Below are 20040 nucleotides of genomic sequence, written 5' to 3'. Positions count from 1 at the left end.
TGAAAGATTAAAAAATATATTTTAACATTCATAAATTTAATTTTACCTGTGAACCCATATTTGTGGATAATTGTTATTTAAATTTCACTGTCTTCCACCTTGTCCTTTTCTACTGTATTAAAAGTGTTTGTTGTTTTGATTAATCGCAGCTGCTTGCCTTACAAGAACTAAATCTGATTTTGAAAGATTGAGAATTAGTGTAACTGTTCCCTCTAATAAAGCCACCCTGTTAAAAGAAAAATTTTGGTGCTTCCATTTGTTTCCCCCTTGTTCCCCTTCCACGACTCAGGAGCTTAGTACAGCAATAAGACTGAGAAGTATCACGTTACCTTGTTACGTGAAGTAAGGGACCGCGTCGCTAACGCAAGAAGGCGTACTGAATATTGTAACGTATCAGTCTGTTCTTATAACAAATGTGTTAAGCAAACAGGGCGCTATATGAATCGCTGAAATTGATGAAATGTATGAGGAGATAAAAGAAATTATTCAGATAGTGAAGGGAGACGAAAATTTAATAGTCATGGATAACTGGAATTCGAGAGTAGGAAAAGGGGCTAAGAAATGAAAGAGGAAGCCGACTTGTAGAATTTTACGCTGAACATAACTTAATCATAACTAACACTTGGTTCAAGAATCATGAAAGAAAGATGTATACATGGAAGAACCCAGGAGATACTAAAAGGTATGAGATAGATTATATGATGGTAAGACAGAGATTTAGGAACCAGGTATTAAATTGTAAGACATTTCCACATGCAGATATGGGCTCTGACCACAATCTATCGGTTATGAACAGTAGATTAAAACTGAAGAAACTGCAAAAAGGTGGGAATTTAAGGAGATGGGACCTGGATAAACTGAAAGAACCAGAGGTTGTACAGAATTTCAGGGAGAGCATAAGGTAACAATTGACAGGAATGGGGGGAAGAAATACCTTAGAAGAGGAATGGGTAGCTTTGAGGGATGAAATAGTGAAGGCAGCAGAGGATCAAATAGGTAAAAAGACGAGGGCTAGTAGAAACCCTTGGGTAACAGAAGAAATATTGAATTTAATTGATGAAAGGAGAAAATATAAAAATACAGTAAATGAAGCAGGCAAAAAGGAATACAAACGACTCAAAAATGATATCGACAAGAAGTACAAAATGGCTAAGCAGGGATGGCTATAGGCCAAATGTAAGGATGTAGAGGCTTATCTCACTAGGGGTGAAATAGACAGTGCCTACATGAAAATTAGAGAGACCTTTGGAGAACGGAGAACCACTTGCATGAATATCAAGAGCTTTGATGGAAACCCAGTTCTAAGCAAAGAAGGGAAAGCAGAATGGTGGAAGTAGTATAGCGAGGGTCTGTACAAGGGCGATGTACTTGAGGACAATATTATGGAAATGGAAGGGGATATAGATGGTGATGAAATGGGAGATATGATACTGCGTGAAGAGTTTGACAGAGCACTGAAAGACCTGAGTCGATATAAGGCCCCTGAAGTAGACATCATTCCATTAGAACTGCTGACAGCCTTGGGAGAGCCAGTCCTGACAAAACTCTACCATCTGGTGAGCAAGATGTATGAGACAGGCGAAATACCCTCTGACCTCAAGAAGAATATAATAATTCCGATCCCTAAGAAATCAGGTGTTGACAGATGTGAAAATTACCGAACTATCAGTTTAATAAGTCACAGCTGCAAAATACTAACGCGAATTCTTTACAGACGAATGGAAAAACTGGTAGAAGCCGACCTCGGGGAAGATCAGTATGGATTCCGTAGTAATGTTGGAACACGTGAGGCAATACTGACCCTACGACTTATCTTAGAAGATACATTAAGGAAAGGCAAACCTACGTTTCTAGCCTTTGTAGACTTGGAGAAAGCTTTTGACAATATTGACTGGAATACTCTCTTTCAAATTCTAAAGGTTGCAGGGGTAAAATACAGGGAGCGAAAGGCTATTTACAATTTGTACAGAAACCAGATGGCAGTTATAAGAGTCGAGGGACATGAAAGGGAAGCAGTGGTTGGGAAGGGAGTGAGACAGGGTAGTAGCCTATCCCCGATGTTATTCAATCTGTATATTGAGCAAGCAATAAAGGAAACAAAAGAAAAATTCGGAGTAGGTATTAAAATCCATGGAGAAGAAATAAAAACTTTGCGGTTCGCCGATGACATTGTAATTCAGAGACAGCAAAGGACTTGGAAGAGCAGCTGAACGGAATGCACAGTGTCTTGAAAGGAGGGTATAAAATGAACATCAACAAAAGCAAAACGAGGATTATGGAATGTAGTCGAATTAAGTCGGGTGATGCTGAAGGTATTAAATTGGGAAACGAGACACTTAAAGTAGTAAAGGAGTTTTGCTATTTTTGGAGCAAAATAACTGATGATGGTCGAAGTAGAGAGGACATAAAATGTAGACTGGCAATGGCAAGGAAAGCATTTCTGAAGAAGAGGAATTTGTTAACATCGAGTATACATTTAAGAGTCAGGAAGTCGTTTCTGAAAGTATTTGTATGGAGTGCAGCCATGTATTGAAGTGAAACATGGATGATAAATAGTTTAGACAAGAAGAGAATAGAAGGTTTCGAAATGTGGTGCTACAGAAGAATGCTGAAGATTAGATGGGTAGATCACATAACTAATGAGGAGGAACTGAATAGAATTGGGGAGAAGAGAAGTTTGTGGCACAACTTGACCAGAAGAAGGGATCGGTTGGTAGGACATGTTCTGAGGCATCAAGGGATCACCAGTTTAGTATTGGAGGGCAGCGTGGAGGGTAAAAATCGTAGAGGGAGACCAAGAGATGAATACACTAAGCAGATTCAAAAGGTTGTAGGTTGCAGTAGGTGCTGGGAGATGGAGAAGCTTTCACAGGATAGAGTAGCATGGAGAGCTGCATCAAACCAGTAGCGGCAGAGGACCGGCGTAACATCGATAAAGGAGAGATGTATTGGCGTAAATAAAGGGTTGAAAATCGCCATTTCTTACAGCGCCCGCCGGCGTACACAGGGCGCAACCACCTCCTCTTCCCTGATCCGGCAAGTGGCGAACTGGGAGACTTCCTCCTGACATATCATCCAAATCCTGCCACTCCTCGCAATAGACACCCCCTGCGCCTAGATATAAGAAGAAAATAGCACCAGACCCTGGAAAGCATAGATTGTGAGATATCATAAAAGGGTGTTATCGTATGAAATAATGTAATTAAATAGAAGGTATTCATAGAAATGGGAATTTGGTGTTTCACCGGTTGAAACAAGGCGGGGTATCAGTGTAGGTATGTATTGATAATTTAGTGAATTTTGCAGTCACTGGATTTTTAAATAGAAAGGTACTATTGATATTAACGTTATGCGCATACTATTAGGAATGGTGGATGTAGGGACATCAAATTTAGCAGTCACTGGATTTGTAAATAGAAAGGTACGTATTGATATTAACGTTCTGCGCAGACTATTAGGAGTGGTGTATTAGGCACATCAGTAACCCGGAGCTACTTAACGCAGAATTCGAACATCAAAAGAAGATCCTGCTGTAGAATGCTTTTTGTCCACTGTCATAAGAAGGGTGTAAGACGACGAAATAATTACAGTGTTGTACAGCAGTCTGCGAATTCCAAAGTCCTCCTACCGTTTATTAAAAGTGTCGCTGAGCGCAGATAACATCTGGCAAAAACGAATTATATCAGCACTGTTCAAAAAAGTACTTCCGGCCAGTGATGCTCTAGAAAACTTATATAAAATGGCGGGAATGTACAGAATACCATGTAATCGTGGAAACGAGTACGTGGGTGCTAGAAAGAAAACGGTGAATAGCTCCTGGAAGAACATTTGGGAAATTTGAGAAGGAGAGAAACTGACCAGAAGTTGTCAACGCAGTTTCCAGCCAATAGATCACTGGACTGCCTTTAATAAAACTGAGATCCTGACTGCCATAAGTGGTAGGCCTTAGAGATTACTAATTTATCCAACAATTTTAATCTGAAGGAGGAGGACATGAAACGGCATGGTATCCGGGATCTGTTACTGAAGATGATGTATACCCATCTTCCACTGTCGGTCGATAGCAGCAACTGAGAACTGCCAACTGCAGTCGTGTTTCCTAAATATTTGATGTACCTCTCTGCGAGGGAACACGCAGCGACGAAACTTCGCATTAGGCAGCAGCGTGCCATACTGAGAATAGGGCAGTCACAGAAACTGCTTTCCTTTGGAGACATCCTCCACAGACGAGTGGAAAACGTTGGGCATCTGCAAAAAACTAAGTCTTCCTCGACATAATCGTGCGAAATACATGGTGATTCAAAAAGAATACCACAACTTTAGGAATTTAAAACTCTGCAACGACAAAAGGCAGAGCTAAGCACTATCTGTCGGCGAATTAAGGGAGCTATAAAGTTTCATTTAGTTGTACATTTGTTCGCTTGAGGCGCTGTTGACTAGGTGTCAGCATCAGTTGATGCTAAGATGGCGACCGCTCAACAGAAAGTTTTTTGTGTTATTGAGTACGGCAGAAGTGAATCGACGACAGTTGTTCAGCGTGCATTTCGAACAAAGTATGGTGTTAAACCTCCTCATAGGTGGTGTATTAAACGTCGGTATAAACAGTTTACAGAGAATGGGTGTTTGTGCAAAGGGAAAAGTTCTGGACGGCCAGGCAGCCCGTGACAGAGCGCTTCATCACTGGCTTCCAAGAAGCCCTGATCTTACCCCCTGCGATTTTTTCTTATGGGGGTATGTTAAGGATATGGTGTTTCGGCCACCTCTCCCAGCCACCATTGATGATTTGAAACGAGAAGTAATAGCAGCTATCCAAACTGTTACGCCTGATATGCTACAGAGAGTGTGGAAGGAGTTGGAGTATCGGGTTGATATTGCTCAAGGTCTGGAGGGGGCCATATTGAACATCTCTGAACTTGTTTCTGAGTGAAAAAAACCTTTTTAAATACTCTTTGTAATGATGTATAACAGAAGGTTATATTATGTTTCTTTCATTAAATACTCATTTTTAAAGTTGTGGTATTCTTTTTGAATCACCCTGTATTTTAAGGGACCTGATTCTTCCAACCGTGATTACATACTCATTGAAGTTCCAAATCTTTGACATAAGAGCTGAAATTCAAAATGCAACAATGATTCCTTCTTTCTGAACACTAAGTGCTGTGGAAATAACAATTGATCGCAGTACATGAAATACCTGAGAAGTAAAGCAAAGATGTCTCCTGCGACCTCTATTTTCACGACACAGCTGTTAAAAATAAATCAGAACCTACAAATGGAATCATAATAGTAATTTCTGTTATTGAAATTATAATTCTGGAAAAAAATATTTTCTGTTTACTTTGTCTACTTTTATGCACTATGGCAGTTTACGAACTGGATTGTATCCTTAATTAATAATGGGTGTAAAAAGCCACTTCTGATATCTGACTCTTTTAAGAAAATCGTTTGTAAGTTTGGTGACTGTGTTGTCTATTAATTTTAATTTTCTTGCTTTTATACGTATCTCTATAAGGAAAAATAACATGGTTGCCGTGTACGTTACTTCTGCGCTAAATTCTGAGCGGCGTTTGTGTGGCACAACCTCGCGAAGTTCCACTCGGGCAGGGCGCACAGGTACCATCAGGTTAGCGATCCATCTCCTTTCTTCTCACCCCGCGGGCCACTACAGCGGCTGGATGGTCCTCGAGGGCCCACTGGGACGGCCGAAGACAGCCGCTTGCTTCCTCGTGAGTGGAGAGTCCTTACCCCGGGGACGTCGCTTACCGGCTCACTGCTCGGCCCCCGTTCCCGCATACCGGTGAGCCCGCGTGCTTTCTTTGAAACCGACTCCAGTATAGCCATACTTCTTCTATCTTGTGTCGGTGCCCTTATCATACAGCAGGTATAATCGTAAAGGTGGTCAGTCGGATGTTGCACACGTTCAAAGCATTTCCTACAAACGCCTTGTGTTTGATAAATGTTGTATCCCGTCTGACAAGACTAAATGTTCTACATGAACAAAGGACGAACCTTGGGATGAATTCGACCTTACGCTTTCGTGGACAACACAGTTTATATTTTCAAAAGGACCCTTTGATTTTACAAGGATATATCTTTTACGTGCATGCATATAACAATCTTCGGTATCAGATAGGGGGTCACCCTGCAGCGAAGTGCACGTTGATTAGAAATTTTCTGGTAGAATAACTCTTTGTGAAGGACTGGGAATCAGACCCAGAACATTCTCTAAAGCCGGAAATTCGTTTACCGATTGAGCTTTTCCAGGCATGACCTTGATATGTCAGACTGTACTCGAATTCGTCCCAGACTTTTGCAGCCGTGAGTGTACTAACGTACCAATACACGAGTATCTAAGGTTCCACTGTTAGTGTAAACAAGACTTGGAATCCGAAGATCAGTGCTTACCGACAGAATACGGATAGCTGCAACCAGATCACTATCGCAAGAATGTTTGTCCTACGTACAACTATCGAAACATAAAAAAAAAGATGACAAATTAAACTCTGTCTGTAGTTATCCGTAATTTTGAATGCCATAAGTTAGTTTAAATGGATATAGCTTGTAGAATAACACGGCTGCCTGCATCGAAACGTGAAAAACTAAACTTAGTAAACGTTTGTTATGACTGGAATCACTTAAATATCGTGTGAGAAAGAGAAGCAGCAACTCAACAAAATGCACACGCGCTAGCTTAGGTGTACCACAAACACAAAAGACCTCAATTTGGAACTTAATTGTATTAGTTACCATAACAATCAGCAATGACTAGTAACACGTAATGGTAGCTGTACTGTGTTACGTAACTCACGATAGCGCTGTCTGTTTGAAAAATATGCTTAATCGTAACGAAAACTGATCAATATTCTCTACATACTACTCTGCGACTGACTGCTTTTCAAATAGATGCAGTAATAACTTGCATTCACTGCAACATCTGCTTTGCAGAGGTAACGTTGCCTAGACATATGCATATATCATTTACAAAATACAAAAGACAATTTTAAAACTACTTTTGCTACATAAAAGTCAGGATGCTTTGGTTATAGAATATGAATTTCACTTTGAATCGATTATAACTTGAACTGATTGCAGTAGTCGTGCAATTCTACATCAGCAACTGAAGTTACTATTGCCTATTATTACAGTAATCACTCGACTGGAAGTGAACTGTAAATTTGCCTCGGTTTGTCTCCTTCTGAATATTTCCTTCATTTGTGACTTTCTAGTAATTTATGCGGGTTGGATAAGACCGTGCTAACGGTCAACGAGTCGGACCAATAGAGCTACTCTCGACAAGCTGCTCTTTGACCAAACGTACTATAATGTTTCAAAAATTCCTAAGACGCCGGCATACCTATTACACAGCTACAAAATACATGACCATTATTGGCAACAGGCTGTTCTTGATTAGCGAGCAGTTTAAACAAATTTGGACCACACAGTATTCTTCATTACTTCCAAAACCTTCTTGCAATCATACCGTGCCTACGTTGCAGGCCAGTGTGGCCGAGCGATTCTAGGCGCTTCAGTCTGGAAACGCGCGACCGCTACCGTCGCAGGGTCGAATCCTGCCTCGGGCATGGATGTGTGTGATGTCCTTAGGTTAGTTAGGTTGAAGTAGTTCTAAGTTCTAGGGGCTAATGACCTCAGATAGACTCCCATAGTGCTGAGAGCCATTTTCACTGTCCCTATGTTCTTGCTTGCCCTCCTATAATTTGTCTGGCGTATATTACAACAAACCTTCGACGCAAAACGCTATGGCATTTTTACACCAACACATATGTCTGCTCCACACCGCAGATGCTTCGAAACGACATTCTACATTCACCTCTACGACGCGTCACCTATGTTATTGTTACAAGAAAGGTATAAAAAGTTTATTGACATGTCCAGAGAGACTACAACAGTGATTTGACTTAAATAATCCTTACTTATCCTAACAACATACATTGCGTTTTACACACATTGCATTGTCAAAAACTCTAAACAACTACTAAGAAAATTAAGTAATACATATATTTGTAAAAAGTGCTTATAAACTCGAGAAATCAAGCAGCTGAAAGAGGCGTTGGGTTGTAGTGTTACAACTTGACGTACTGCATTGTCTGCTGTTGGCCTGTGGTATTGCAGCTCACCCAATGTTTGTGGAAGAGACAGACCTCGACGAAGATGCGCAAGAAACAGTACACTGAGAGATTAGGTCACGTCTGCTCGGTGCACTTTGGATAATGAACGAACGGTGAGCCGTGTGCATCCGGGAACCCCTACCTGCCACCGCATAACCCGAAGGAACGGAGACTAGAGTTTAACGTCCCGTCCACAAAGTGGCCACTAGAGGTGGAGCACAAGCTCGGATTACGAACGGATGGACAAGAAAATCGGCCCCGCATTTGTCTGGAACGATTTACGGAAATAATAATAATAATCATCATCATCATCATTTAAGACTGATTATGCCTTTCAGCGTTCAGTCTGGAGCATAGCCCCCCTTATACAGTTCCTCCATGATCCCCTATTCAGTGCTAACTTTGGTGCCTCTTCTGATGTTAAACCTATTACTTCAAAATCATTCTTAACCGAATCCAGGTATCTTCTCCTCGGTCTGCCCCGACTCCTCCTACCCTCTACTGCTGAATCCATGAGTCTCTTGGGTAACCTTGCTTCTCCCATGCGTGTAACATGACCCCACCATCTATGCCTGTTCGCCCTGACTGCTACATCTATAGAGTTCATTCCCAGTTTTTCTTTGATTTCTTCATTGTGGACACCCTCCTGCCATTGTTCCCATCTACTAGTACCAGCAATCATCCTAGCTACTTTCATATCCGTAACCTCAACCTTGTTGATAAGGTAGCCTCAATCCACCCAGATTTCGCTCCCATACCACAAAGTTGGTCGAAAGATTGAACGGTGCACAGATAACTTAGTCTTGGTGTTGACTTCCTTCTTGCAGAAGAGAGTAGATCGTAGCTGAGCGCTCACTGCATTAGCTTTGCTACACCTTGCTTCCAGTTCTTTCACTATGTTGCCATCCTGTGAGAATATGCATCCAAAGTACTTGAAACCGTCCACCTGTTCTAACTTTGTTCCTCCTATTTGGCGCTCCATCCGTTTATATTTCTTTCCCACTGACACTGAAGGTTCGTACGGGGATTTGAACAGCCGTTCTCCGGAATGTGTCTGCAGAGAGCTGAACACTGCGCCACTTGGCACAAACCAGCACTGTAAAATCTGGAGCCAACGTTTAGTTTTAGTTTGCATATCGAAAAGCTCTTCCTCGACTTTTTCATGGTGGGGATATATTATTATGAAACCGGGTAACTCTTTTCGATACACCCTATAGTCTCAGCAGTCGTTACCACGCGGCTTGCCGGTTATCTATCGAAAGGCTTGTTGTGTCACCGTGAGCTGGTATGAGAAATCATTCTCCATGATACCATTTTCAACTCTCAGTACTCATCATCAGTTCAAAAATGGTTCAAATGGCTCTAAGCGCAATAGGACTTTACATCTGTGGTCCCCTAGAACTTAGAACTACTTAAACCTAACTAAGCGAAGGACCTCACACACATCCATGCCCGAGGCAGAATTCGAACCTGAGACCGTAGCAGCAGCGCGGTTCCGGACTGAAGCGCCTAGAACCGCTCGGCCACAGTGGTCGGCATCATCAGTCTTAAGTATTTTTCCACATATCTGGATACGTGCCAGACGTTCCAGAGTGTCCTCCTTAAAGTCAAAAAACACGATTGTCTGCAGCTTAATAAATAGAATAAAAAAATTCTATATAGTTTTCAAGTTCTATGTGTCGAGTTCTGTTTTACAGTTCTTGCAAAAGCCCACGTAGCCCAGTCAACGAAGACCAAACGAGGTCCAATAGGGAAAAAATTCCGTGTAGTCACAATTTTTTGCGCAATGGTAGAAGAGAGCACCACGAACAACATATTTAAAATCATGACTGGTTGGGTGTGAGACATAGGGATGCGGCAACACTTAAAGTGAACTTGTCTTATATTCTTCTGTAATAACTCGTAAGCCGGTAGGAAATTAAACTAAATTGATTTTCCTACAAGAAAGGTTCTATTTCTTCATTTTCTCCAAAGCTGTTTTTGTGGTGCAGTGGATGGAAAAATCTCACATTATTAAAGATAGTTGTTTAAACGGTATACAATTAATGTTTATTGACAAGTCAAGTGGTTTAACAGCGAATATTCAATGCGTGCACCACTGAGCACTGGAGTCATACAGGGTGTTTCAAAAATGACCGGTATATTTGAAACGGCAATAAAAACTAAACGAGCAGCGATAGAAATACACCGTTTGTTGCAATATGCTTGGGACAACAGTACATTTTCAGGCAGACAAACTTTCGAAATTACAGTAGTTACAATTTTCAACAACAGATGGCGCTGCGGTCTGGGAAACTCTATAGTACGATATTTTCCACATATCCACCATACGTAGCAATAATATGGCGTACTCTCTGAATGAAATTACCCGAAACCTTTGACAACGTGTCCGGCGGAATGGCTTCACATGCAGATGAGATGTACTGCTTCAGCTGTTCAATTGTTTCTGGATTCTGGTGGTACACCTGGTCTTTCAAGTGCCCCACAGAAAGAAGTCACAGGGGTTCATGTCTGGCGAATAGGGAGGGTAATCCACGCCGCCTCCTGTATGTTTCGGATAGCCCAAAGCAATCACACGATCATCGAAATATTCATTCAGGAAATTAAAGACGTCGGCCGTGCGATGTGGCCGGGCACCATCTTGCATAAACCACGAGGTGTTCGCAGTGTCGTCTAAGGCAGTTTGTACCGCCACAAATTCACGAAGAATGTCCAGATAGCGTGATGTAGTAATCGTTTCGGATCTGAAAAATGGGCCAATGATTCCTTTTGAAGAAATGGCGGCCCAGACCAGTACTTTTTGAGGATGCAGGGACGATGGGACTGCAACATGGGGCTTTTCGGTTCCCCATATGCGCCAGTTCTGTTTATTGACGAAGCCGTCCAGGTAAAAATAAGCTTCGTCAGTAAACCAAATGCTGCCGACATGCATATCGCCGTCATCAATCCTGTGCTCTATATCGTTAGCGAATGTCTCTCGTGCAGCAATGGTAGCGGCGCTGAGGGGTTGCCACGTTTGAATTTTGTATGGATAGAGGTGTAAACTTTGATGCATGAGACGATACGTGGACGTTGGCGTCATTTGGACCGCAGCTGCAACACGGCGAACGGAAACCCGAGGCCGCTGGCGGATCACCTGCTGCACTAGCTGCGCGTTGCCCTCTGTGGTTGCCGTACGTGGTCGCCCAACCTGTCCAGCACGTTCATCCGTCACGTTCCCAGTCCGTTGAAATTTTTCAAACAGATCCTTTATTGTATCGCTTTTCGGTCCTTTGGTTACATTAAACCTCCGTTGAAATCTTCGTCTTGTTGTAACAACACTGTGTTCTAGGCGGTGGAATTCCAACACCAGAAAAATCCTCTATTCTAAGGAATAAACCATGTTGTCTACAGCTCACTTGCACGTTGTGAACAGCCCACGCTTACAGCAGAAAGACGACATACAGAATGGCGCACCCACAGACTGCGTTGTCTTCTATATCTTTCACATCACTTGCAGCGCCATCTGTTGTTGAAAATTGTAACTACTGTAATTTCGAAAGATTGTCCACCTGATAATGTACTGTTGTCCCAAGCATATTGCAACAAACGGTGTATTTCTATCGCTGCTCGTTTAGTTTTTATTGCCGTTTCAAATATACCGGTCATTTTTGAAAGACCCTGTATTAAGCGGTAAACTGTGTTCTAGCGGCATGACGCACTGTGGTGGGGGGGTCTAGGGACGGTGTGAAGAGCAAATTGAAGGGGGGGGGGGTGTTGAGGACAGACGCGTGAAAGAAGTTAGCTCACCGAATTGTGGTCATGCATTTCCCTCCTTTATAGGTCTGCAGACTGAAGCCTAAGCAGGCCCGTCCCCACTCTCTTTGTCTCACAACTCACCTTATAAATAAGGGTGACGAAGTACAAAGGCACACACAGGGTATTTATTTTCTACAAAGTGCGTTAACACTACGGGAAATATACACTGAAGAGTGTGCATAGATCCTGAGAAATCAGTACCCAAAACAACCACTTCTGGCCGTAACAACGGCCTTGATACGTCTGTGCATTGAGTCAAACAGAGCTTGGATGGCGTGTACAGGTACAGCTGCCCATGCAGCTTCAACACGATACCACAGTTCGTCAAGAGCAGTGACTGGCGTATTGTGACGAACCAGTTACTCCGCCACCATTGACCAGACGTTTTCAGTTGGTGAGAGATCTGGAGAATGTGCTGGCCAGGGCAGCAGTCGAACATTTTCTGTATCCAGAAAGGCCCGTACAGGACCTGCAACATGCGGTCATGCATTATCCTGCTGAAATGTAGGGTTTCGCAGGGATCAAATGACGGGAAGAGACACGGGTCGTAACACATCTGAAATGTAACGTCCACTGTCTGATGTGTCTGAATGCGAACAAGAGGTGACCGAGACGTGTAACCAATGGCACCCAATACCATCACGCCGGGTGATACGCCAGTATGGCGATGACGAATACACGCTTCTAATGTGCGTTCACACGATGTCACCGAACACGGATGCGACAATCATGATGCAGTAAAGAGAACCTGGATTCATCCGAAAAAATGACGTTTTGCCATTCGTGCACCCAGGTTCGTCGTTGAGTACACCATCGCAGACGCTCCTGTCTGTGACGCAGCATCAAGGGTAATCCCAGCCATGGTCGCCGAGCTGATAGTCCATGCTGCTGCAAATGTCGTCGAACTGTTCGTGCAGATGGTTGATGACTGACGAACGTCACCGTCTGGTGACTCAGGAATCGAAACGTGGCTGCACGGTCCGTTACAGTCATGCGGATAAGATGCCTGTCATCTCGACTGCTAGTGATACGAGGCCGTTGGGATCCAGTACGGCGTTCCGTATTACGCTCCTGAACCCACCGATTCCATATTCTGTTAGCAGTCATTGGATCTCGACCAACGCGAGCAGCAATGTAGCTATACGATAAACCGCAATCGCGATAGGCTACAATCCGACATTTATCAAAGTCGAAAACGTGATGGTACGCATTTCTCCTCCTTATACGAGGCATCACAACAACGTTTCACCAGGCAACGCCGGTCAACTGCTGTTTGTGTACGAGAAATCGGTTGGAAACTTTCCTCATCTCAGCACGTTGTAGGTGTCGCCACCGGCGACAACCTTGTGTGAATGCTCTGAAGAGCTAATCACTTGCATATCACAGCATCGTCTTCCTGTCGGTTAAATTTCGCTTATGTAGCACGTCATCTTCGTGGTGTAGAAATTTTAATGGGTAGTAGTGTACTTCTACTGGTGACTAGTGTACTGGACAGCATTATATCAGCACTTACGTTATCGGCAAACTAATAATTGAAGCCATTACAAGTCATATGCTTTTAGGTTGGACAGTACCTCGAAGTACATGGGGCTAGAGCAAATTCTTGTTTTCCGCAGGGCGGCAGGCCACGTGTTGCAGCTTGCACGCATGGATGCAGAAAGGTTAATCTACACTGACAGGCATATTCCACTTAATGGTGCAGTGAGACCATACAAGAATCATCATGTCATAAAGTTTGTGGTATGTTTAAGGGAAGACTGCTCGATAGAGAAAAATGAAACAACAAACACAAAGTGTGCATATTAGAGGACTATATATGATATTATCCTTTCTGATACACTTTACACTCTGTATAGAAATTTAAATAAAGCATAAAAACAGAAAGTGGGGTACTAAACTGTGAAAAAAGCAAAACAAATACAGTTAACAGCCCAAGTATAAAATGCAATATCGAGAGGTTAAGAGCTGTCGCAGCGTCGAGGTTAAGTGGTCACGGCGTTTGATAGTAAACCGGCAGAGGAATGTTCAAAACTGCCGATTGCCATTTATTTTTAATTGATTTTTTTTTCACAACACTATGAACTTTCCGTCTGGTTATTGCAATGTTTGTTCTCTTTCTGTATGTAGTCTTGGCACTTGTCATACTATGCACTGGTTATAGAATATGAGTCGTGTGGTAAGAATACGTTACCGTCGCAAATAAAAGTGATGAATAGTGAGAGCAAGCGAGATAACACATAGACATCTCACAGAAGTGAAACAACAAAGAAACGAGTGTGAACAATAAAGAGTGAACAGTTCCAAAATGGTACGCAACTTCAAAAACGATAAAAACATGTTTTGACAGAACGCAGGAAAAAAAAATGTAATGCGTTCATTCGTTGCAGCTTGTGTGACAAACTATTGTGTTTTCATTCTTTTCTTGGGAGTGATCACTTTCACAGTCATACGAAGACGTAAACTGGGCAATGAAGCATATCTCAGTCACTTACCAGGCGTACAAACTAGGTGTGTCGATAAGAGATACCTGTCATATCACGCACATACTGTCACTAATGCCGTGTGTGACACACCAGACGTGATTACCGGTGGAGGATTCGATTGCTTGTCGCCTTGTCATCAAACGTTTGCGATGCCCATTCTGAAGCCACTTCCTCTCGGTTCCTAATACAGTAGTTGTACAGAATGACACTTATACATTGCAGTTCTTGTTGTTGGACGGCTCACTGTTTCTATTTTGCTTTTCTTTCCAACAGCTGAGTACTGTAACAGTTGTGATACTTAATGTAACACTTCTGTCACTAAATGTAACTGCGTTTTCTCTTTTGATGCTGTCAGTTGTCAGGATGAGCATTCTGAAGCATTCTGTCAGCGTGAAATATTAAATAAATTAACTTTTCTCTCTTAACAACATGTGGGCAGGGTGGGTTCTTCCATGGCTCGGGTATGAGGTAGAATGAAACAGCATTTTTACATAAGATGACTTTTATTGAAAGTTTCGTACAACTGTATCTTACTGGACGTTCTGGTTCGGAGAGCGGCAGCCGTGTCGTTTGCGTAGCCTTCTGCTGCGGCAGCGGCGGCGGCGGCGGCGTCTGATTACGCGTAGCGGTGTGTATCTCGTGTCGCCGTCTCGCCCAGCTGACAGGAGACGTGCAGCGCGAGGTGGCCCGTTTAATTATTGCGAGCGACGTCGTGCATCGGATGGTGATACCTTGAATGTTGCGTCCCAGTGTGTCTCTTCTCTAAGCGGCCGCGTGTGTTGTGCGTCGGCCAGCGGAGCGGCGCGGCGGGGGAAGGCCAGTGTCCCGGACTCGAACCACGGACTCCCGCTTGCCAGTCTTCGGCTGTCAGGTCTTCATCCCAGCTCACAGGTGACTGCTCATGTGAGGCCGTCTCCTTCCCGTCCTCACGAGTCACCCGGGTACCTAAAGATCAGACTTCAAATACCTTTTGACTTCTGTCTTCTGGCGCTGAGGCTGCTGCTTGCTATTCCATTACAGCGGCGGACTTGGTGCGTCTGTGCATGATGTAGTCTCTTCTTGCATGACGCTCTTTAGCACCGAAACTGACTTAAAACAACTGCTACGCTTCTTCACTTCTTCGTCTTCTTCGTCGCTCGTCTCCGTCTTCGTCTCCGTCTTCGCCTTCGTCTTCCTCTCGTCTTCATCTGTCGGGCCCACCGCGTCTCGCGTATTTATTCACTTCAGTTTACTGGAGGTGAACGACTTCACGGCCATTACCTCTTCTGTCACGTTGAAAAGCTTCTCGAAGAATCTTCTTAACGTCGGTCATTGGCTCTTGGGATGTAGGCTCACATGCGACAACTGAGAAACACGTGAGCCGGTCGGGCGATGCCCTGACGGCTGAATCGACAGCGCCTGATTATGTGGAAATTGCTGACTTCACGGTCATTGTCGCTTCTGTTCTGCTGTTCTGCCCGCTGAATGCCAGTATGTAACTCTCTAAACTAAACCAAGTTTTTCATTTATATTCTAATTTCTACTTCACTTTGATTTCACTACTTTATTTACTTAAGTACCACTCAACAGTACAACTTCTTGCTGTTTTCTTGCTTCGTTGTGTTAAGGGGCTGCTGATGGGGAGTTTACCTTGCCAGGATCGAACGCGTGATAACAGCATTGGCGCTTGCTTCCACATTACATTCGTGATGCAGTTATCCGGTACGTGAAGTCACTGCGCCGTGTTTCTCGGGCGACAGCCTCCCACAGACGTGACGGACTGGTTGCCCGCCTGCAGGCGCGGCGGCGGCCCGCATCGCTTTAATCAGAGCTGGAGTCCGGCGAGCACCTGCGTCACGGCGTCGGCTGACGGCGTCGCGACGCGGGCCACTCCCATTACGTCAGCAGCGGCTCCGCTGGGCCGCGTTAAGCGCGCCGCGCAGTAACATAGTCAGCGCTGCGGCGCGCGTCACGACGCCTGCCGAGCGTTCTCCTCGCCTGTCCGCCTTGCCGCACCTCTGCGAACAGCGGAGAAGTCGGCGGAATGCTCGGCTGGTGAAATGGCGTGTTAGAGTAAACGTCGACAAGTGCGAGGCCGTTCTGTTCACTAGACGACCGAAGCAACTGCGCAAACGTCAGCACTGCAACCCAATAACGCTACACACACGCCCAATACGTTTCCGCGAGAAGGTCAAATACCTCGGTGTCTGGCTGGACAGGAAACTACTCTGGGGGGACCACATTCAACACGTGACCAACAAAGCTAACGCGAGGCTCAAACAACTCTACCCTATGCTTACCAGGCGTAGCACACTGAACAGGAGGGTGTCTAGGTCCATGTACATGACACTTATTAGACCCCTGATGACGTACGCAGCCCCTGTCTGGGGTACGCGGCGCCCACTCGCCTGCGCCGTCTGCAGCTCATACAGAACAAAGTACTCAAAATCATAAGCAACGCTCCGCGCTATACACGCATCGCGGACCTTCACCGGGAATTCCGGCTAGATACTATCTTGCAGGTATTCCAAAAACTCTCCACGCGACTGTACAATAACACGAGACACTCGCGCAACCCGTTTATCCTTTCTCTGGGTAACTACGACCACAATCATAGATGGAAGCATAACAGACCAGAGACATTACTGGTTAGGAACTAAACATCTATGGTCCATAGAACGCTCACACGACAGTACTGGCGAGCCCCTGCAACACAGTTACTACTGGAAACCCAGATGTGCGACCAGCCGAAAAACAGGCAACCGCAGGGAAGCCGTACTGTACACAGCACACAAACCAGCCACACACACCCCCTACACCGTCCGTGAGCCGATCTATGACCGATCGCCCACTAATCTACAACGACCTTGAACTGTTGCAGGGACGCAGCAACTGCAGCAAGCGCCGCAACGAGCTCCAGCAACGACAAAGGTAACGATGCACGATACCTCGAAACTAACATAACCGCACCTTGCATGCTCTGTCGCAGCTAGCAAGCCGCTACTGCCCTTACTACCCGTCCTACTGTCGCAGAGGTTTTTTTCCCTTGGCTCTTGCCTTGGCACTTTTTTTTTCCTCTGCCCTTACAACCGCTACCCTTCAATCGTTTTCGACCACTTCTATCTCCTGATGGACCATGTTAATGAGTAATCTTACTCAGACGCATGGATAACATCACAGCCCGCATCCTGTGACGCCTGATTCAAAAACTAACATGCTTACGGAGGTGACAGTAGAACTTTTGGTTTGGTCACCACGTTGGTGTGGGCGTGGAGGGGCCCCATCCTTTGTGGAAAAAAAAGGCGGAATGCTCGCGGATGTACACACTTACACTCTGATTCTGTGCAGAGCCACCTCTACGCGCAGGCCAGCTAGCGGGTTGGGTGGGGTTGTTTTGGGGAAGAGACCAAACACTGAGGTCATCGGTCTCATCGGATTAGGGAAGGACGGGGAAGGAAGTCGGTCATGCCCTTTCAGATGAACCATTCCGGCATTTGCCAGGAGCGATTTAGGGAAATCATCGAAAATCCTGAATCAGGATGGCCGGACGCGGGATTGAACCGTCGTCCTCCCGAATGCGAGTCCAGTGTGATAACCATTGCACCGCCTCGCTCGGTGGCCAGCTAGCCTCGGGGTCAATGCCACGAACACTTCACTTAAACATTTATCTTCGTTTTAACGATATTGTGCGGATCCCGTCGTAACGGTAAGAAGGACGTGGACGTAATTATTTTGTGTGTAGAATTTTGAAGACGACTTGGTCCTGAGCGACACAGTACACGGAACGGAAGAGAGACCTCCCATATAACAAGAAGTACAGGGTTATTACAAATGATTGAAGCGATTTCACAGCTCTACAATAACTTTATTATTTGAGATATTTTCACAATGCTTTGCACACACATACAAAAACTCAAAAAGTTTTTTTAGGCATTCACAAATGTTCGATATGTGCCCCTTTAGTGATTCGGCAGACATCAAGCCGATAATCAAGTTCCTCCCACACTCGGCGGAGCATGTCCCCATCAATGAGTTCGTAAGCATCGTTGATGCGAGCTCGCAGTTCTGGCACGTTTCTTGGTAGAGCAGGTTTAAACACTGAATCTTTCACATTACCCCACAGAAAGAAATCGCATGGGGTTAAGTCGGGAGAGCGTGGAGGCCATGACATGAATTGCTGATCGTGATCTCCACCACGACCGATCCATCGGTTTTCCAATCTCCTGTTTAAGAAATGCCGAACACCATGATGGAAGTGCGATGGAGCGCTATCCTGTTGAAAGATGAAGTCGGCGCTGTCGGTCTCCAGTTGTGGCATGAGCCACGCGTGAAACTTGACCGCACGCATTCAACCGTTTCTTCGCTCACTGCAGGCCGACCCGTTGATTTCCCCTTAGAGAGGCATCCAAAAGCTTTAAACTGCGCATACCATCGCCGAATGGAGTTAGCAGTTGGTGGACCTTTGTTGAACTTCGTCCTGAAGTGTCGTTGCACTGTTATGACTGACTGATGTGATTGCATTTCAAGCACGACATACGCTTTCTCGGCTCCTGTCGCCATTTTGTCTCACTGCGCTCTCGACCGCTCTGGCGGCTGAAACCTGAAGTGCAGCTTCAGCCGAACAAAACTTTATGAGTTTTTCTACGTATCTGTAGTGTGTCGTGACCATATGTCAATGAATGGAGCTACAGTGAATTTATGAAATCGTGTCAACCATGTGTAATAGCCGTGTAGTTAGAAGCAAACAAAGAAAGGTGCAGAGAAAATACTTTTGGTTGTGAACAACAAATAGTACGACATTTTATATTAGTTGGATTCAAAATTTATGTTCGATAAATGGCGTTCTCTATTTTTGACACATTGACGAAGCCTTTCCCAGAAGTTGTCCGTAGTTGTTCGTCCCGTGTCCGCTGGAAAGGCAGACACTTTCTAGGTGACTGCCACCTTACGTGCTTGCAGCATGGTGTGGCGATCTTTGTGTACTTGAGCCTTTAAGTGTCCCAAAAGACAAAAAATACAACGTGACAATTTGGGTGACATTGGTGGCCAGGCGATGTATCCACGAGTGGAGAGAAGGCGTCCAGGTAACCTCAAAATTTCTAGAGATTTCCGAAAGGTGTGGGCTTACCTCCGTATCGTTGGAGCCAGACTTCTTTCTCTACAAGGTCCCTAAGAAATTGGTTTTCCACAGGTCTCTATGATGCCACAGTAGCAATTTTAACTAACCGTTACCCCTGTGATATCTTCTTCGAAAAAATACGAACTCCACACACCCAATTGGCAACGGCCTTGCCGCAGTGGATACGCCGATTCCCGTCAGACCACTGAAGTTAAGCGCTATCGGGCGTGGTCGGCTCTTGGATGGGTGACCATCCGGGCCCCAATGCGCTGTTGCCATTTTCCGGGGTGCACTCAGCGTCGTGATGCCAACTGAGGAGCTACTCGACCGAATAGTAGCGGCTCCGGTCAAAGAAAACCGTCGTAACGACCGGGAGAGCAGCGTGTAAGACACGGCGGTCGGATGGTCCTGGTGAGCCACATGTGGTCTGAGGACGGAGTGCCACATAGCCAATTGAGCAACGGCAAACTCTTACACGACGGCTGTGAAGTGGTCATTGGTGAATTTCGTGCTGGTTTCCTGCTGCCCAAATTTT

This window comes from Schistocerca cancellata, chromosome 7 (genome assembly GCF_023864275.1).
Source record: "Schistocerca cancellata isolate TAMUIC-IGC-003103 chromosome 7, iqSchCanc2.1, whole genome shotgun sequence".
NCBI classification, from domain to species: domain Eukaryota; kingdom Metazoa; phylum Arthropoda; class Insecta; order Orthoptera; family Acrididae; genus Schistocerca; species Schistocerca cancellata.
Note: the sequence above shows the minus strand (reverse complement) of the source record.